General features: G+C 43.8%; 1 pseudogene across 1 annotated transcript; it reads right to left on the minus strand.

The window, feature by feature from the left end:
* Positions 1-2,889: 2,889 nt before the first annotated feature.
* Positions 2,890-21,819, minus strand: LOC311128827 (interleukin-1 receptor type 1-like; annotated as a pseudogene). Its single transcript has 10 exons — positions 21,750-21,819; positions 14,184-14,436; positions 13,907-14,087; positions 12,571-12,760; positions 10,922-10,984; positions 10,618-10,753; positions 6,302-6,453; positions 6,051-6,135; positions 3,816-3,989; positions 2,890-3,517 (listed from the first exon to the last, which is right to left on the minus strand). The product of its transcript is annotated as an interleukin-1 receptor type 1-like (transcript).
* Between the last annotated feature and the right edge of the window lie 227 nt (positions 21,820-22,046).

The raw sequence follows: 22,046 nt of genomic DNA on the forward strand, positions 1-22,046 counted from the left end.
CACATCCAGGGTCTGGAAGGCGTTCATGGAACGTCTGGGGGTCTCAGTCAGCCTGACTTCCGGTTTTCACCCCGAGTCTAATGGGCAGGTGGAACGGGTGAACCAGGATGTGGGTAGGTCCTACTGCCTGGAGCGGCCAGGGGAGTGGTCGGTGTTCTTGCCATGGGCCGAATATGCCCAGAACTCTCTCCGCCACTCCTCCACTAACCTAATGCCATTTCAATGTGTTTTAGGTTATCAGCCGGTTCTGGCACCGTGGCATCAGAGCCAGACCGAGGCTCCTGCGGTGGATGACTGGTTTCTGCGCTTTGAGGGGACGTGGAACGCTGCTCATGTCCACCTCCAACTGTCACGACTTCCTCCGAGGCTGCCTCCTCTCCTTATTTGGGCAGGCTTCGGCGTTCGTCGTCACCGGCCTTCTAGCCACTGCCACTCCTCATCTCATCATTCCATTTGTTTTGTCTTGTTTATTACACAAAACTGGTTCATATCCCCTCATCAGTACCTGTACAAGTATTCCCTCTGCCCACTTGTCTTTGTGTGTGATTGTTTATTGTGAGGATAGTGAAGCTCGGTGGAGCTCCTTGTATTTTGTATCGCCAGGTTATTTTCCCCATGTGCCTTGTTGGTTCCAGTGCACCTGTTTTGCGCACAGGACAGTTTTGACGCTTTACTGTGTAACTCTGTATTCCGGAATAAATCCTGTTATTGTGTGATTTACCCTCCTGCGCCTGACTCCTTCAAATCACCCATCACATCCAGATTGTAAGGCAACAAAATAGGAAAAATGCCAAGGGGGGTGAATACTTTCGCAAGCCACTGTAGATAAATGGGGAGTAATCAAGGTAGTGATGAAGTCCAGGTGTGATGAAGTCCCCCCTGACGCGCGGTTCCAGCCACAGGGGGACGGCCCCGAGGGCGAGGAGCGGGCCGGTCCGGACAGCGAAGAAGGAAATATCTGATGATGTTGGGATCTAGAATGTCGTCCACCGGGACCCAACACCGCTCCTCTGGACTGTACCCCTCCCAGTCCACCAGGTACTGGAGCCGACCCCCACGACGTCGGGAGCCCAGGAGGGATTTGACGGCATAGGCGGGGCACCCCTCGAGGAATCGGGCCCACTCCCCCTGTCGGTCCTTTCGCGTATCGGTGGTGGGGGCTCCCATCTGATGGGCGAAATAGAGGGAGCACTGGAGTAGGAAGCCACGGCATTTAGATGGAGTCCCATCATATTTGTCCGGGAGGGACAATCGGACATCGTTGACCTGGGAGGACTGCTGGATGGGCTGGGGTGCTAGCTCGCTGGGTCGACTCGTGGTAGAGAATCCTCCGCTAGTTGGAGGTGACGCCCCTTGGGTAATGTCGAGGTGTTGAAGAACGCGGAGGACCTCATCTATAGTCGTCCCCAGTTGCGTCAGCTGGTCGTGGTGTTTGCAAAGTAGGCGTCCCTGTTCACCTACCATCTGGGAGATGTCTTACATTTACATTTACATTTTAGTCATTTAGCAGACGCTCTTATCCAGAGCGACTTACAGGAGCAATTAGGGTTAAGTGCCTTGCTCAAGGGCACATTTACGTCATTTAGCAGACGCTCTAGTCCAGAGCGACTCACAAATTGATGCATTCACCCTATAGCCAGTGGGATAACCACTTTACAAATTTTTTTTTTGGGGGGGGGGGTAGAAGGATTACTTTATCCTATCCCAGGTATTCCTTAAAGAGGTGGGGTTTCAAATGTCTTGATTACCTGCTGCTTCCATTTGTAGAGGCAGTATTCCGTAACGGAGACGCAGGGAGTCAGGAAACAGGTGCAGTAAGTGAGTTTAATGATAACGTACATGGAGAGATACAAAACAAATTTACTTGGTTAATATGATCAGTTATCATTTGATGAATTCCAAACACAACATGTTGAGACGTATTCTTTTAAATAGAAGCAATTCCAGATGAGTTATAGCCGTTGCGGTAATGACGCAGAATATTCTCTTATCTTGACATATTCAAAGTTACTTTTCTTGAAGGTGGTGATAAATCCAGCCTGGTCACCCGTCATACAAGTCAGTATTTGACGTCCCTCCATGTCTGAGGACATCAGGAGATGACGTGGAAACCGGCCACTAGGGGCAACCGTGAGCGCTGTTACCTTCAAGAGTCGGCTGGAGTGGTGTAAAGCTCACCTCCATTAGACTCTGAAGCAGTGGAATTGTGTTCTCTGGAGTGATGTGTCACGCTTCACCATCTGGCAGTCCGACAGACGAACGCTACCTGCCCCAATGCATAGTGTCCAACTGTAAAGTTTGGTGGAGGAGGAATAATATTCTGGGGCTGTTTTTCATGATTCGGGCTAGGCCCCTTAGTTCCAGTGAAGAGAAATCTTAACGCTAAAGCATACATTGACATTCTAGATGATTCTGTGCTTCCAACTTCGTGCAACTGAAGACAGTGTGTTGTGGTAGCCAGGTGGACCTCATGACATACAGTACATTCGTAAAGTATTCAGATCACTTGACTTTTTCCACATTTCGTTACATTACAGCCTTATTCTAAAATAGATTAAAATGTATTTTTAGAAAACAATAGAAAACATGAAAACATAGACAGTATAAAAAACATTAGCTGTAAGCAAAACATCATTCACATTAAACACCTTGCGTTTCTATAAAACACAAAGGGCATATTTTACTTGCCGTTGCAATAAGAAATAGATTTCACACGAAGTTATAGAAAATAAGTATTAACAGGTGTGATGATGATGACCCTTAGGATTCCTACCACATCCTGTATTAGGAGGAAACTCACAAAAAAATAATTGTCTGCAAGACAATAATATTCAATCATCCTATTGGCAAGGTAATCATTCAGAATCCTTTAAGAGTGACCAGCTGTTCCACACCGGTATCAGTCACACATAAATAACTGGATTCAATAATTTTTCATGAAAATGTGTTGAGAGAGTCAGGTACCAGAAGTCCTTTCATTCAACAGATTTCCTCGTTATGTCTAACACTGTCCTCTCCAAAGCCCATCCATCCCATCACAACTTCATCAGGCTGTTCTTCTCTGGTCACCTCGTCCTCGTGCCCCTCACTGGCATATAATACCTCAGTTCCTTCCAGAAGCGTGAGGACAAGGAAAGAGAGGGTGAGGAGAGAGGGGACGAAGCCAGCTCCCCTCTCTTCTCCTCCACCTCCTCCTCTTCTCCCCACCTCCCACACCTCAACCCTCTGCTACTCTTCCACCAGCAGACGGCGCCCTGGCGCTCCCGGAGGTGGCGCACCGACTCGGGGAAGAGGGTCAGCTGTGTGGGGGAGACCTCCTCCAGCTCCACAAGGACCACCTTAAGGGAGCCCTCCAACAGGGCACGGTGCATGGCCGTCTGCCTCTCGAAGCTCTGCCAGGCCTCCAGGACACCACTGCTGCTGTCACTGTGGCTTCCACTGCAGAACGTAGAGCCAGAGTAGACCAGGAGGAGACGCCGGCTTGCCAGCATGCTCTCCTCCACTGCATCTACTATGGCTAGAGAGGGAGGAGGGAGGAGAAGAGGGGGAAAGGGAGGAGGGAGGAGAAGAGGGGGAAAGGGAGGAGAGAGGAGGGAGGAGAAGAGGGGGAAAGGGAGGAGGGAGGAGAAGAGGGGGTCAGGGAGCAGGGAAAATTGTTATTAAAACATTGTTCTACCATTGAAATGGTTTCTGAAGGTCTTTATGATTTCAGAAAGGTTTCACATATTTCATCATCATGCTACTTATGTACTAATGCCAAGGCTAACTTAGTCTTCTGGAACCTGGAGCCTCAGGGTCGAGCTGAGATGTCATACCTTCCCCTGGTAGGCTGTCCCGGCCCAGTATGAACAGCCTGTAGCCACACCTCCCCTCCAGAACCTGGGGCAACATGTGGAGGGCAAACATCTCTGCCTCCCCACAGGCTCCGCCCCCATCCCCAAACAGACGGGGGTATGCCACGTACGCATCATACAACTTCCCATCAGAGTCTGCCACATGCAGGATAGGGACAGGTAAAACAAAATAGATGTGTTAGTGCTGGGCTAGAGCAAAAGCCTCCACAAACCTGCCTAACAGAGGAGGCTTGGTTATTTATGACACCATAGTTGCTTGTGTTTTATGGTTACATGGCCTATTTAGTGCCTTGTATCAAACTTCCTCTCTGTTTCCTCTGAGTCATGGAAAATGCTGTGCTTGCATAGCTGTGGGATGTGCTACAATACATTGCTACACTTGCTACTGATTTTACTTGTGGTCAGGTGGGGAGTGGGAAACAAGTGTTGGATTCTAGCTTGGAATATACTTATTCATGTTACCATATTAGAACCGGGTGTATGGAAAGTTACTGAGTGAGAAAGGGGAGTGCAGAGCTTACATTCTGTTGGAAAATTTTATTCTTAAATCTCATGTACCCTATGGAGAGAGGCAAAGGGCAACAGTCTGGTTTCAGTCACTGCTAAGGTAGGACAGCCGTGGAGTAGGGAGGAGTGAGGAATTCGGCCCGAGGTCAGGTCAGATGAAGTGAGGAGGAACAGTCAGTCCTGTCACACACATACAGTTGAAGTCGGAAGTTTACATACCCCTTAGCCAAATACATTTAAACTCAGTTTTTCACAATTCCTGACATTTAATCCTAGTAAAAATTCCCTGTTTTAGGTCAGTTAGGATCACCACTATATTTTAAGAATGTGAAATGTCAGAATAATAGTAAAGAGAATGATTTATTCAGCTTTTATTTATTTCATCACATTCCCAGTGGGTCAGAAGTTTACATACACTCAATTAGTATTTGGTAGCATTGCCTTTAAATTGTTTAACTTGGGTCAAACGTTTCGGGTAGCCTTCCACAAGCTTCCCACAATAAGTTGGATAACTTTTGGTCCATTCCTCCTGACAGAGCTGGTGTAAGAGGCCTCCTTGCTCGCACACGCTTTTTCAGTTCTGCCCATAATGTTCTATAGGATTGAGGTCAGGGCTTTGTGGTGGCCACTCCAATACCTTGACGTTGTTGTCCTTAAGCCATTTTGCCACAACTTTGGAAGTATGCTTGGGGTCATTGTCCATTTGGAAGACCCATTTGCGACCAAGCTTAAACTTCCTGACTGATGTCTTAAGATGTTGCTTCAATACATCCACATAATTTTCCTTCCTCATGATGCTATCTACTTTGTGAAGTGCACCAGTCCCTCCTGCAGCAAAGCACCCTCACAGCATGATGCTGCCACCCCCGTGCTTCACAGTTGGGATGGTGTTCTTCAGCTTGCAAGCCAACTTTAAAGGCACAGTCAACTTAGTGTATGTAGACTTCTGACCCACTGGAATTGCTGTGAATTATATGTGAAATAATCTGTCTGTAAACAATTGTTGGAAAAATTACTTGTGTCATGCACAAAGTAGATGTCCTAACCGACTTGCCAAAACTATAGTTTGTTAAAAAGAAATTTGTGGAGTGGTTGAAAAACAAGTTTTAATGACTGTATGTAAACTTCCAACTTCAACTGTATATTTCCATGCCCATGAAGGTTCTAGCAGGAGGCTACACCAATGAGAGGAACCAAATACGTTCCTGACTAGCAACAGAGATGTATTGGCTGTCTAGATATGCAAGGGGTTGACTCCGCCTAGTAGGAAGGTATAAATATATGTGATTGTGTAAACATCTTTGTCTTTGCAGCTGTATGACCCAGTGGGTGAATAAACTTTGTTTGAGCTTTTTCTAGTTGTCCGTTTGAGTTTTTACTCAGTTTGTTCAGAACCTAACACAAGCAATGCAACATGCGTGTGTGTGTGGGTTTAAGTGTGGGCCTGGGGGTTTGTGGGGAGACATGCTGTATGTGCATTTCTGTCTTTATCTGGTGTAGGAATGTATATTTATGTTAGTGCGAGTTTCCATTTCGTGAAAGCACAGTATGCAATGAGTCTGCAGATAGTGTGTGTGTGTGCATGAGTGTGTGCATGTCTGCGTGTGCGCGCTCAGGCATGTTTCTATTAATGTTTCCATGAGTGTGCTTGCGCAGTATATGTGCGGTAAAGTGTCTCTCATTGCGTACCTGTGTTTGTGTAGAGAAGCGGGAACATCCTCCTGAGCAACAGCACTAGTCAGTAGTACCCCAATAGGGAGCAGGTAGTTTGGATCTGTGCAGAAAAAGAGAGAAGATAGCATTTATAACAGTTTTTTCAAAAGTGGTGAGGTTGCAGTTGTTATAATACACTATCAAAACAAGGGTAAAGGGACAGGATAATATGTGTGTGATCTCTTTTGAAACACCTTTATGTTATCCTCCAGACAGTATTGTCTAACCTGTAGGCTGTAGTATGAAGAAGGCTAAAGAAATGCCTCTGTCACTGGAAACCAAACACGTGTAGTTGACGTAAAAGTCTTCCTCTTCCACCATCAAGAAATTCAAATGACGCTCCAACCATACACCCTCCTCCTCTTCTTCTCTCCACTCCCTGCTCTGGGGGGGGGAGACAGACAAGTTCCCCCTTGTGAACGCACAATCAAACCATCATGGCAACAGTTAACATAACATACACTTGTATTGGCGCCTGAGAGGATGGGTGCCGTTTACAGGCTCCTAACCAACTGTGCTGTTTTGTGTGGTTTTTTCCATTGTTTCTAAACTTTTTGTACATAATGTTGCTGCTACCGTCTCTTATGACCGAAAATAGTTTCTGGATATCAGAACAGTGATTATTCACCTCGAACTGCACAAAGATTTTTTTATTTAATGAGTCTTACAGAAGGGATATACTGTTTCTCCGAGACCAGGCCCAAATCCCGTCATTCGTGTGAAGAAAAGACAGAGGTACAGGGGGCGGAGATCGGGTGCCTTGTGAGAATTTTTCGGCGAGTGGGGAACCCGCCTCTACCATCCGTTCTATTGGCCAACGTGCAATCACTGGAGAATAAACTGGATGAGCTCCGTTCTAGACTATCCTACCAACGGGACATTAAAAACTGTAATAGCTTATGTTTCACCAAGTCGTGGCTGAACGACGACACGGATAATATACAGTTGGCTGGATTTCCGTGCATCGGCAGGACAGAAGCGGCGCTCCTAGTGGCCAGGAACTTTAATGCAGGCAAACTTAAATCCATTTTACCTAATTTCTACCAGCATATCACATCTGCAACCAGAGGGAAAAAAACCCTAGACCACTTTTACTCCACACACAGTGACGCATACAAAGCTCTCCTTCGCCCTCCATTTGGCAAATCTGACCATAATTCTATCCTGCTGATTCCTGCTTTCAAGCAAAAACTAAAGCAGGAAGCACCAGTGACTCTGTCAATAAAAAAGTGGTCAGATGAAGCAGATGCTAAGCTAGAGGACTATTTTGCTAGCACAGACTGGAATGTCTTCCTGGATTCTTCCGATGGCATTGAGGAGTACACCACATCAGTCACTGGCTGTCACTGTTTTGCTAGCACAGACTGAAAGAAATCCCGCTATGCCATCAGACGAACCATCAAACAGGCAAAGCGTCAATACAGGACTAGGATTGAATCCTACTACACCGGCTCTGATACTCGTCAGATGTGGCAGGGCTTGCAAACTATTACGGATTACAAAGGGAAACCCAGAAGCGAGCTGCCCAGTGACGCGAGCCTATTAGATGGGCTAAATGCCTTTTATGCTCGCTTCGGGGCAAGCAACACTGAAGCATGCATGAGAGCACCAGCTGTTCCAGACGACTGTGTGATCACGCTCTCCGTAGCCTTTAAACAGGTCAACATTCACAAGGCCACGGGGCCAGACGGATTACCAGGACGTGTACTCAGATCCTGCATGGACAAACTGGCAAGTGTCTTCACTGACATTTTCAACCTTTCCCTGAGCAAGTCTGTAACACCTACATGTTTCAAGCAAGCCACCATAGTCCCTGTGCCCAGAAAAGCGAAGGTAACCTGCCTAAATGACTACCGTCCCGTAGCACGTCGGTAGCCATGAAGTTCTTTGAAAGGCTGGTCATGGCTCACATCAACACCATCATCCCGGAAACCCTAGACCCACTCCAATTTGCATACCGCCCCCATGGATCAACAGATGACGCAATCTCAATCGCACTCCACACTGCCCTTTCCCACCTGGACAAAAGGAACACCTATGTGAGAATGCTGTTCATTGACTACAGTTCAGCGTTCAACACCATAGTGCCTACAAAGTTCATCACTAAGCTAAGGACCCTGGGACTAAACACCTCCCTCTGCAACTGGATCTTGGACTTCCTGACGGGCCGCCCCCAGGTGGTAAGGGTAGGCAACAACACATCTGCCAAGCTGATCCTCAACACTGGGGCCCCTCAGGGGTGCATGCTTAGTCCCCTCCTGTACTCCCTGTTCACCCATGACTGCGTGGCCAAGCACGACTCCAACACCATCATTAAGTTTGCTGACGACACAACAGTGGTAGGCCTGATCACCGACAACGATGAGACAGCCTAAAGGGAGGAGGTCAGAGACCTGGCAGTGTGGTGCCAGGACAACAACCTCTCCCTCAACGTGATCAAGACAAAGGAGCTATCGTGGACTACAGGAAAAGGAGGGCCAAACACGCTCCTATTCACATCGACAGGGCTGTAGTGGAGCTGGTCGAGAGTTTCAAGTTCCTTTGTGTCAACATTAATCAAATGGCCACCTGGACTATCTACATTGACACCCCCCTCCCTTTGTTTTTACACTGCTGCTTCTCGCTGTTTATTATCTATGCATAGTCACTTTACCCCTACCTACATGTACAAATTACTTCGACTAACCTGTACCCCCGCTGATTGACCTGGTACTGGTACACCCTGTATTTAGCCTCGTTATTGTTATTTTATTGTTACTTTTTATTTGATTTTTTACTTTATTTTATTTAGTAAATATTTTATTAACTCTATTTCTTCAACTGCATTGTTGGTTAAGGGCTTGTAAGTAAGCATTTCACGGTAAGGTCTACACCTGTTGTATTCGATGCATGTGACAAATAAAATGTGATTTGATTTGATTTTGTGAAGTTCCAAAGTTTCAAAGCAAGCACTATGTATTAAGGTATATGGAGCCTATCTTAATCTCAGTGGTATACCTGATACGATACCAACAGTTTAGATACTATACAGTAGAACATCCATCTGGATGACACAGAATACAGGCATATACAGTGCCGTGAAAAAGTATTTTCTCCTTTCTGATTTTCTCTATTTTTGCATATTTTTTATACTGAATGTTATCAGATCTTCAACCAAAACCTAATATTAGATAAAGGAACCTGAGTGTACAAATAACAAACCCCAAAATTATACTTATTTTATTTATTTAATTAACAAAGTTATGCAAGTGTGAAAAAGTAACTGCCCCCTTACACTCAATAACTGGTTGTGCCACCTTTAGCTGCAATGACTGCAACCAAATGCTTCCTGTAGTTGTTGATCAGTCTCTCACATCACTGTGGAGGAATTTGGCCCACTCTTGCATGCAACATTTTTGGGTTGTCAAGCATGAACTGCTAGTTTCAAGTCCTACCACAACATCTCAATTGGAATTAGGTCTGGACTTTGACTAGTAAATTACAAAACTTAAAATGTGTTGCTTTTTAACCATTTTCAAGTAAACTTGAATATGTGTTTTGGATCATTGTCTTGCTGCATGACCCAGCTGTGCTTCAGCTTCAGCTCACAGACAGATGGCCTTACATTCTCCTGTAGAACGTAATGGGACCCATGTCGTCCAAAAAGTTATACTTTTGACTCATCTGTCCATAGAACATTCTTCAAAGAGTCTTGATGATTCAGGTGCTTTTTGGCAAACTTGAGTCAACTTTTTGGATGAGATGGGTCCCATTATGTCTGGCGAAAAGCAAACACTGCATTACACAGTAAGAACCTCATACTGTAAGTCAAGCATGGTGGTGGTATTGTGATGGTTTGGGGATGCTTTGCTGCCTCAGGACCTGGACGACTTGCCTTAATAGAAGGAACCATGAATTCTGCTCTGTATCAGAGAATTCTACAGGAGAATGTCATGCCATCCGTCTGTGAGCTGAAGCTGAAGCGCAGCTGGGTCATGCAGCAAGACAATGATCCAAAACACACTTATCTCCCTCACTAACTTTAAGCATCAGTTGTCAGAGCACCTTACCGATCACTGCACCTGAACACAACCCATCTGAAATTAGCCCGCCCAACTACCTCATCCCTATATTGTTATTTATTTTGCTCATTTGTACCCCAGTATCTCTATTTGCACATCATCTCTTGCACATCTATCATTCCAGTGTTAATACTAATTGTAATTATTTTGCACTATAGCCTATTTATTGCCTTACCTCCATAACTTGCTACATTTGCACACACTGTATATGTATTTATTTCTGTTGTATTTTTGACTTTGTTTTGTTTTACCCCATATGGAACTCTGTGTTGTTGTTTTTATCGCACTGCTTTGCTTTATCTTGGCCAGGTCGCAGTTGTAAATGAGAACTTGTTCTCAACTGGTTTACCTGGTTAAATAAAGGTGAAAAAAAAAAAAAAAAAAAAAACACAATCAAGTCTACATGAAAATGGTTAAAAAGCAACACATTTGTAGAATACTTACAGTGTGTATTGCGATACTGTTGTGTTGTCTCAACCTACCTTTGTGATTCCTGAAAGATGCGCTCTGAAACAATTTTGGAAATGGAGTTATTGCTAGCTTTCCAATTCAAATCCGTGCAACATTTATTCCCCACACTCGGCACAAACACCCGACACATCTTACTGAAGGAAGAACCTAGTGGGCAAACATTGAATTCTTTATTTGGATCATGAATGAAAATAAATAATAAACTCACGCACGCGCACACACACACACACACACACACACACACACACACACACACACACACACACACACACACACACACACACACACACACACGTTCTCTAGTGGTTTACTCACCCAGATCTGCTTTGATGATCTCATTGGCAGGTTCAACCACTTTGGGCTCCAGGCAATACTGCACTGAAATTATGACAATGATTCATAAACATCATAGAAAGACACAGAAATATTCATTTACCTGACCCTATAGAAAACAACCCTTTCTAAGCTCTCAAAGAGCAAAGTTTCAAAGCAGCCTCTATGAACTCATAACCTCTGATTCAGGGTCATATACGGTGCCTTCAGAAAGTATTCACACCCCTTGACTTTTTCCACGTTTTGTTGTGTTACAGCTTGAATTTGAAATTGATGCAATTTAGATTTTTGTATCAATGGCCTACACACAATACCCCATAATGTCAAAGTGGAATGTTTTTAGAAATGTTTACAAATTAATTAAAAATGATGAAATGTCTTGAGTCAAGAAGTATTCAATGCCTTAGTAATGGCAGGCCTAAACAAGTTCAGGAGTAAAATGTTGCTTAACAAGTCACATTATAAGTTGCATGGACTCACTCTGTGTCACGCCCTGGCTCTAGGGACTCTTTTATGTTGAGCCAGGGTGTGTAGAGTCTATGTTTTGTGTTCATTGTTTCAGTATCTAGTTCATGTGTTTCTGTGTTGGCCGGGGTGGTTCTCAATCAGAGGCAACGAGAATCAGCTGTTGCTTGTTGTCTTTGATTGGGAACCATACTTAGGCAGCCGTTTGGCAGTTGTGTTTTGTGGGATCTTGTTCCGTGTTGGTTTGTGTTTGTTACCAAGGACTTCACGTATTGTTTTGTTGTTTTTGTTCGTGTGGTGAATATAAATAAAGTATGTTTGCATTGCACGCTGCGCCTTGGTCCACTCCTTTTGACGATCGTGACACTCTGTGTGCAATAACAGTGTTTCAAATGATTTTTGAATGACTACCTCATGTCTGTACCCCACACATACAGTACAATTATATGTAAGGCCCCTAAGTCAAGCAGTGAATTTCAAACACAGATTCAACAACGAAGACCAGGGAGGAAAACCTGGTTCCGTCTGCTTTCCACCAGGTACTGGGAGATGAATTCACCATTCAGCAGGTCAACAACCTTAAACACAAGGCCAAATCTACACTGAAGTTGCTTACGAAGAATACAGTGAATGTTCCTGAGTGGCCGAGTTACAGTTTAGACTTAAATCTGCTTGAAAATCTATGGCAAGACCTGAAAATGGTTGTCTAGCAATGATCAACAACCAACTTGACAGACCTTGAAGAATTTTGAAAAGAATAATGGGGAAATGTTGCACAATCCAGGTGTGGAAAGCTCTTAGACACTTACCCAGAAATACTCACAGCTGTAATCTCTGCCAAAGGTGATTCTAACATATATTGACTCAGGGAGTTGAATACTTATGTAATCAGATATATTAGTGTTCTATTTTTTTCTTTTTTTAATGTTAGACTTTTTCTTACACTTTGACATTACAGGGTATTTTGTGTAGATTGTTAACAAAAAATGACTATTAAATCCCTTTTAATCCCACTATGTAACACAACAAGATGTGGAGAAAGTCAACTGGTGTGAATACTTTCTGAAGGCACTGTATCTCTGTAATGGCTGTGGTAAGGATTGGGAGTATATGGTAATAATCTGTGGTTAGGGACAACCTTTATGAGCTGTGCCAACAAAACTCACCGTCCACCATACCGTTGATGGTCTCTGAGATCCTGCCGCTGAGCCCTTCCAAGTTAAAGGTCATGGTGCAGGTGTAGAACGCATGGTCCTCAGGAATGACCGCTTCTACTCGGAGTAACTCCGTAACACTGTTATTGACATAGCTAAACCTGTTCCACAATGGGTCATCTTTCACAATGGGTTCACAGCCCTGAAAGGTTTAAAGTAGAAATCCACACTGAAAGGTAGTGGTAATGGAATGGAATATCATAGTAATGGAATATGGCTAATAAAACAAAATGAATACACAATTACAGATAAGTTGTGATAATGTCTTACCTTAGAATACCTACTCTCAGAACAATTCAATGCAGTACAATGTGTGAGAGCAATGAACAATGTAAAGAGTATATACCGTATCTGATGGAACATTGTTCAAATGTAGTCACTAGTAGTAATAACCCCACATTCCTATAGTTTTAAACACAAATTAAGAATACATAGAGACAGACTGAATGACTGAAAAGAAAGAGTTCAAACAGGCTTTCCAGCACTGTCAGGCAGGGGCAGACTGGGACCAGAAATCTGCCATGGCATTTCTGACACACCAGACCATTTTTCCCTTGAGGACCCGAAATTGGCCCATTTTCTTTCCTTGAGGCCCCCAAAAGGCCCATTTTTGTCACTGTGGACCCCGTTATTACATTTACATTTTTTACATTTTAGTCATTTAGCAGATGCTCTTATCCAGAGTGACTTACAGTTAGTGAGTGCATACATTTTCATACTGGCCCCCCGTGGGAAACGAACCCACAACCCTGGCGTTGCAAGCGCCATGCTCTACCAACTGAGCTACAGGGGACTACATCATGTCCAAATGTATCTCAAATTGATTTGAACATGATTACATTTTACGTTTTAGTCATTTAGCAGACGCTCTTATCCAGAGCGACTTACAGTTAGTGAGTGCATAAATGTTTCATACTGATGCTTGACAAATGCCAATATCGGTCAAATGACTTGAATGAGATTTGTGCCACAAATGCCAAAATGCTTCCATGTGACAACAGTGCAAGGGAAAGCAAACCAAAGCACGTTGTTGTTATACCTTGTCCATAGACTGGCCTACAGGGTAAGGAAACCAATGTCATTGTAATTTGGGTGAACTTTGGGTGAACTAATTTGGTTATTAGCCAGATAATTATAATTATGTAAAAAAAAAAAAAAAATATGACAATCCCATTGGGCTAAAAATGTATCAGCCCATCCGGCATGGCCAGTCCACCCCTGCTGTCAGGCGTTCCCTCTCAACACTCTCCCATTGCACTGCACTGTCTGTTTACCCCATAGGACTCACCTTGTACCACTGAATGGAGTAATTGTCCACTTCCCTGATATGGTCACTCAATGGGCAGTTCAGAAAACCGGTGGCTTTGTTGGTCAGGACCTGGTCGGCCTTTTCTGGTCGACCGCATTCTTCTGGGTTGGTGTGGTTCACAATCAGTAAGGCCGGTTTCTTATAGCACTGGGAGGGTAGTCTGTTTATCAAAGGTAACAGAAAATATTTACAGCACACACACACACACACACACACACACACACACACACACAGCAGACAAAAGTATTGCCCCTACCTCACAACACACTCATAGTTTCCAGCATCCTCCATCGCGATGTTAAAAATCCACAGTGTCTTTCCCCGCGGCAGAGTCTTTCTTGTCTCCCTGGTCAGCTCTCTCCCAGTCCTTGGGTCATACCATGAGATGTTATAGGGGATGCTGCGGTAGTCAGACATATTGAGGTCCACCAGGGTGGATGTTAACATGGCAGCATCACCGGAAACTGAAAACACCCGCTCAACCTCTCGTCCTTTGTCCTCACAGAGATCTGCACACAAAGAGTATATAAAGTAAAGTAAAGACAAACATGCGGCACAGGGACTGTTTGCGGACCACCATCTTTTTTATTGAGGCCACCTCTTAAAGAAAAACACGTTGGAGAAATGATGCACGGCAAAGAAATTATGCAATTATTACGCGTGTCATGTAGTATGCATAGACAGAGTTTTTACAGAGATGGTCCATTCAAAATATATCTCTTCACAACAAATTCTCCACAAAAAATTAATTAAATAAAAGAACACTGATGGTGTTAAATCAATACTGAAAGTGTTGAGTCTGTGGACCCATATAGACACCAGAACAGTGTTAAATTAACACACTGATTAGTGTAAAGCCTTTTTCAAATATTCCCACAGTGCCTTTCAAGCAAATTGTAGAGTTACCACCATTGTATTTGTTAGTGACAGAGAGATGGTTGTTGCATTCATCAATTTTTGGTCCTACGGACTTCGAAAAGTGAGATCCTAAGTGAATATGTTGTCATAAAAAAAATATATATATATTTAACACTATGCCATACAGTGCATTCGGAAAGTATTCAGACCCCTTCACTTGTTCCACATTTTGTTACGTTACAGCCTTAAATAAATGTGTTTTTTTCCTTATCAATCTACACACAATACCCCATATTGACAAAGCAAAAACAGGTTTTACATTTTTTTTGCAAATCAATTAAAAACTGAAATATCACATTTACATAAATATTCAGACCTTTACTCAGTACTTTGTTGAAGCACCTTTGGCAGCGATTACAGCCTCGAGTCTTCTTGGGTATGGCGCCACAAGCTTGGCACACCTGTATTTGGGGAGTTTCTCCCATTCTTCTCTGCAGATCTTCTCAAGCTCTGTAAGGTTGAATGGGGAGCATCACTGCAAAGATATTTTCAAGTCTCTCCAGAGATGTTCGATCGGGTTCATGTCCGGGCTCTAGCTGGGCCACTCAAGAACATTCAGAGGCCTGTCCCGAAGCCACTCCTGCGTTGTTTTGGCTGTGTGCTTAGGGTCATTGTCCTGTTGGAAGGTGAACCTTCGCCCCAGTCTGAGGTCCTGAGCGCTCTGGAGCAGGTTTTCATCAAGGATCTCTCTGTACTTTGCTCCGTTCACCTTTCCTTCGATCCTGACTAGTCTATAAGTCCCTGCCGCCGAAAAACATCCCCACATCAAGATGCTGCCACCACCATGCTTCACCGTAGGGATGGTATTGGCCAGGTGATGAGTGTTGCCTGGTTTCCTCCAGACGGGACGCTTGGCATTCAGGCCAAAGAGTTCAATCTTGGTTTCATTAGACCTGAGAATCTTGTTTCTCATGGTCTGAGAGTCCTTAGGTGCCTTTTGGCAAACTCCAAGCGGGCTGTCATGTGCCTTTTACTGAGGAGTGGCTTCCGTCTGGCCACTCTACCATAAAGGCCTGATTGGTGGAGTGCTGCTGGAAGGTTCTCCCATCTCCATAGAGGACCTCTGGAGCTCTGTCAGAGTGACCATCAGGTTCTTGGTCACCTCCCTAACCAAGAACTTTCTCCCCCGATTGCTCAGTTTGGCAAGGCTGCAAGCTCTGGTAAGAGTATTGGTGGTTCCAAACGTCTTCCATTTAAGAATGATGGAGGCCACTGTGTTCTTGGGGACCTTCAACGCTGCAGAAAGGTTTTGGTACCCTTCTCCATATCTGTGCCTCGACACAATCCTTTCTTGGAGCTCAACGGACAATTCCTTTGACCTCATGGCTTGGTTTTTGCCCTGACATGCACTGTCAACTGTGGGACAGGCGTGTGCCTTTCCAAATCATGTCCAATCAATTGAATTTACCACAGGTGGACTCCAATCAAGTTGTAGAAACATCTCAAGGATGATCAATGGAAACAGCATGCACCTGAGCTCAATTTCGAGTCTCATAGCAAAGGGTCTGAATATTTATGTAAATACTTGTTTCTTTTTTTTTGGTAAACATTTCTAAAAACCTGTTTTCGCTTTGTCATTATGGGGTATTGTGTGTGGATTGATGAGGAAAAATGTGCATTTAATCAATTTTAGAATAAGGCTGTAACGTAACAAAATGTGGAAAAGGTGAAGGGGTCTGAATAGTTTCCGAGTGCACTGTATTTATTTCATAAGGCTTTATTTTGTGGGCATAGTTTTAACCTAATAAAGGAGCCTGAAACTCATACACGTCACATTGAACTAAAACCATGCCCATCATCATTATATTTCACAGCTTGCTCTATCGCAGGATGATTGTTTTTAGAATTGTTTGTTTCAATATCTATATTTGTGCAGGTGCATTGATTGATTGATTAATCTTATGCTACACAAAGACAAATAAGTGTTTGTATCCCTTTAGTCACAAATGTAAACCTTTTATTCTGAGAGTGTAACACAAGGGCCTGAAACCCATGGTTTACACGCCATATCAGGCCTGCAAGTCACATTATGCTAGCTTGCAAGGTGATATGTAATTCCTATTGGAATCCAATCAGTGGGTGGAGATCCAACAGTTGGAATAATTATTCACCTGAAACCTGCATTCAGAATGACTGCCTGTCTTTTTCAACTTCCTGATTTGAACTAACTGATTGGATTAGTTTAGAAAAATGTATGTCATTTATCTTTGTGTAGCATAAGATTAATCAGTCAATCAATGTACGTGCACAAACATAGATATTTTAACAAACAATTCTGAAATATCAACCTGCAATAGAGCATGCTGGGAAATATGATAATAATGACGTGGTTTTGGTTCAAAGTGATATGTATGAGTTTCAGGCCCCTATAAAAGGGTAAAACTTGGCCCCCAAAATGACGTGTGGTATTGTGTTAAACATATATATTTTTAATGATAACATTCACTTAGGATCTCACCTAATACTGGGTGAAGTCCATAGGACCGAAAATGGATGAATACATCAACCATGTCTCTGTCAATAACATATATAGTCATTGGTGATAACTCTACAATTTACTCAAAAGGCAAGGCACTCTGGGAAATATTTGAATAAGGCTTTACACTAATCTGTAAATTAATTTAACACTGTTCCGGTGTTTATATGGGGTCCATAGACAACACTTTCAGTGTTGATTTAAAGGTCATGAATAGTTAAAATGTTGTTTTTCATGAAATGTGATGATATTTGAAGGAAACCAGATCAAAGTATGATGACTAAAGTATGATAAGTTATACATTGATAAAGTTTGATCATAAAGTTACTGGTCCCCTCCCCCATGTCAAATACTTGGATTCATTATTTAGGGGACAACGTGACATCACCTTAACTCTCATTTTAATACACCACTGGTACTGTAACATGATATTCTCTTACCTAATTTAAATAAGTACCGCCATTTAACCAACATCGGGGCAGAGGGGCGTGGTTTATACATCTAGATAGCTACTCTACTGGCGCCAAAATGTGACTGAATGGTGTCAGCAAATATAATTACAAGTTTACCCTATCAATCTATGGCAAATATTCTTATATGTTTCCCATTTCATCTGTGTCTGGTGTTAGCTAGTTACTGGCTAGCGAGGTCTTCATCCAGCATGGAACAAAAGGGGGGGAAGGGTCATTCAAAACTCTGACTCAGTTGTCATGTCAACACATCCGTCAGTGCTGCTGTGAAACACATCACAAAAGACATGCCAAACGGGAGATGTATATATATATATACACTGCTCAAAAAAATAAAGGGAACACTAAAATAACACACCCTAGATCTGAATGAATGAAATAATCGTATTAAATACTTTTTTCTTTACATAGTTGAATGTGCTGACAACAAAATCACACAAAAATTATCAATGGAAATCAAATGTATCAACCCATGGAGGTCTGGATTTAGAGTCACCCTCAAAATTAAAGTGGAAAACCACACTACAGGCTGATCTAACTTTGATGTAATGTCCTTAAAACAAGTCAAAATGAGGCTCAGTAGTGTGTGTGGCCTCCACATGCCTGTATGTCCTCCCTACAACGCCTGGGCATGCTCCTGATGAGGTGGCGGATGGTCTCCTGAGGGATCTCCTCCCAGACCTGGACTAAAGCATCCGCCAACTCCTGGACAGTCTGTGGTGCAATGTGGCGTTGGTGGATGGAGCGAGACATTATGTCCCAGATGTGCTCAATTGGATTCAGGTCTGGGGAACAGGCGGGCCAGTCCATAGCATCAATGCCTTCCTCTTGCAGGAACTGCTGACACACTCCAGCCACATGAGGTCTAGCATTGTCTTGCATTAGGAGGAACCCAGGGCCAACCGCACCAGCATATGGTCTCACAAGGGGTCTGAGGATCTCATCTCGGTACCTAATGGCAGTCAGGCTACCTCTGGCGAGCACATGGAGGGCTGTGCGGCCCCCCAAAGAAATGCCACCCCACACCATGACTGACCCACCGCCAAACCGGTCATGCTGGAGGATGTTGCAGGCAGCAGAACGTTCTCCACGGCATCTCCAGACTCTGTCACGTCTGTCACATGTGCTCAGTGTGAACCTGCTTTCATCTGTGAAGAGCACAGGGCGCCAGTGGCGAATTTGCCAATCTTGGTGTTCTCTGGCAAAAGCCAAACATCCTACACGGTGTTGGACTGTAAGCACAACCCCCACCTGTGGACGTCGGGTCCTCATACCACCCTCATGGAGTCTGTTTCTGACCGTTTGAGCAGACACATGCACATTTGTGGCCTGCTGGAGGTCATTTTGCAGGGCTCTGGCAGTGCTCCTCCTGCTCCTCCTTGCACAAAGGCGGCGGTAGCAGTCCTGCTGCTGGGTTGTTGCCCTCCTATGGCCTCCTCCACGTCTCCTGATGTACTGGCCTGTCTCCTGGTAGCGCCTCCATGCTCTGGACACTACGCTGACAGACACAGCAAACCTTCTTGCCACAGCTCGCATTGATGTGCCATACTGGATGAGCTGCACTACCTGAGCCACTTGTGTGGGTTGTAGACTCCGTCTCATGCTACCACTAGAGTGAGAGAACCGCCAGCATTCAAAAGTGACCAAAACATCAGCCAGGTAGCATAGGAACTGAGAAGTGTTCTGTGGTCACCAACTGCAAAACCAGTCCTTTATTGGGGGTGTCTTGCTAATTGCCTATAATTTCCACCTGTTGTCTATCCCATTTGCACAACAGCATGTGACATTTATTGTCAATCAGTGTTGCTTCCTAAGTGGATAATTTGATTTCACAGAAGTGTGATTGACTTGGAGTTACATTGTGTTGTTTAAGTGTTCCCTTTATTTTCTTGAGCAGTGTATATATACACAGTGGGGAGAACAAGTATTTGATACACTGCCGATTTTGCAGGTTTTCCTACTTACAAAGCATGTAGAGGTCTGTAATTTTTATCATAGGTACACTTCAACTGTGAGAGACGGAATCTAAAACAAAAATCCAGAAAATCACATTGTATGATTTTTAAGTAATTAATTTGCATTTTATTGCATGACATAAGTATTTGATCACCTACCAACCAGTAAGAATTCCAGCTCACACAGACCTGTTAGTTTTTCTTTAAGAAGCCCTCCTGTTCTCCACTCATTACCTGTATTAACTGCACCTGTTTGAACTCGTTACCTGTATAAAAGACACCTGTCCACACACTCAATCAAACAGACTCCAACCTCTCCACAATGGCCAAGACCAGAGAGCTGTGTAAGGACATCAGGGATAAAATTGTAGACCTGCACAAGGCTGGGATGGGCTACAGGACAATAGGCAAGCAGCTTGGTGAGAAGGCAACAACTGTTGGCGCAATTATTAGAAAATGGAAGAAGTTCAAGATCAATCACCCTCGGTCTGGGGCTCCATGCAAGATCTCACCTCGTGGGGCATCAATGATCATGAGGAAGGTGAGGGATCAGCCCAGAACTACACAGCAGGACCTGGTCAATGACCTGAAGAGAGCTGGGACCACAGTCTCAAAGAAAACCATTAGTAACACACTACGTGTCATGGATTAAAATCCTGCAGCGCACGCAAGGTCCCCCTGCTCAAGCCAGTGCATGTCCAGGCCCGTCTGAAGTTTGCCAATGACCATCTGGATGATCCAGAGGAGAAATGGGAGAAGGTCATGTGGTCTGATGAGACAAAAATAGAGCTTTTTGGTCTAAACTCCACTCGCCGTGTTTGGAGGAAGAAGAAGGATGAGTACAACCCCAAGAACACCATCCCAACCGTGAAGCATGGAGGTGGAAACATCATTCTTTGGGGATGCTTTTCTGCAAAGTGGACAGGACGACTGCACCGTATTGAGGGGAGGATGGATGGGGCCATGTATCGCAAGATCTTGGCCAACAACCTCCTTCCCTCAGTAAGAGCATTGAAGATGGGTCGTGGCTGGGTCTTCCAGCATGACAACGACCCTAAACACACAGCCAGGGCAACTAAGGAGTGGCTCCATAAGAAGCATCTCAAGGTCCTGGAGTGGCCTAGCCAGTCTCCAGACCTGAACCCAATAGAAAATATTTGAAGGGAGCTGAAAGTCTGTATTGCCTAGCGACAGCCCCGAAACCTGAAGGATCTGGAGAAGGTCTGTATAGAGGAGTGGGCCAAAATCCCTGATGTAGTGTGTGCAAACCTGGTCAAGACCTACAGGAAATGTATGATCTCTGTAATTGCAAACAAAGGTTTCTGTACCAAATATTAAGTTCTGCTTTTCTGATGTATCAAATACTTATGTCATGCATGATTTTCTGGATTTTTGTTTTAGATTCCGGCTCTCACAGTTGAAGTGTACCTATGATAAAAATTACAGACCTCTACATGCTTTGTAAGTAGGAAAACCTGCAAAATCGCCAATCAAATACTTATTCTCCCCACTGTGTATATATATATATATATATATATAAATAAATAAAAATGACATCATTGATGCAATTTCAATGTTGTTTGAGTTGCTTTTTGTGTCACCAAATTTGCTTGAGATGATTTTACTGCAACACTGCTCACTGCATCCAAGTTGCTTGACATAGGCGTTTCAAAGAGCTGTCAGTCAAGGCGAACTAATTAATATAAGCTCACCACCCACTCAGCCTGTCTTTTTCAACTTCCTGGTAGTTAGCCATGAGAGAAAAAGTACTTTTCAGAATGACTGTTCAGGACCTTTAAAACTATTTTTTTTAAAACATCAACACCCACCAGAGGTCAGAGTTAAGTCATGACAAAGTGAAGGTTATGTTTCTGCCTATAGAGCTATTAAATTGATACAGTTTAATTCAATCAGTACTTCTAGCTGTCCTCGTAACATGATTGATTGATTGATTGATAAATTAATGGCTGATGAATTCTGTTGGTAAAGTTCATGCTACTGACCTCCTACTGCCTTGGCGCTGCCAGTGAGACAGAGGAGTGAGAAGAGTGAGAGCTGCAACATCTGACTCATTTACATTTTAGTAATTTAGCAGACGCTCTTATCCAGAGCGACTTACAGGAGCAATTAGGGTTAAGTGCCTTGCTCAAGGGCACATTTACGTCATTTAGCAGACGCTCTTATCCAGAGCGACTTACAAATTGGTGCATTCACCCTATAGCCAGCCATAGCTGAAACAAAGAGACACACAGAATCACTTGTGAGTTTTAGTCAGGCATTGCCATAATACGCTCAAACAA

This window comes from Coregonus lavaretus, assembly GCF_964263955.1.
Source record: "Coregonus lavaretus genome assembly, chromosome: 5".
Classification (NCBI taxonomy): domain Eukaryota; kingdom Metazoa; phylum Chordata; class Actinopteri; order Salmoniformes; family Salmonidae; genus Coregonus; species Coregonus lavaretus.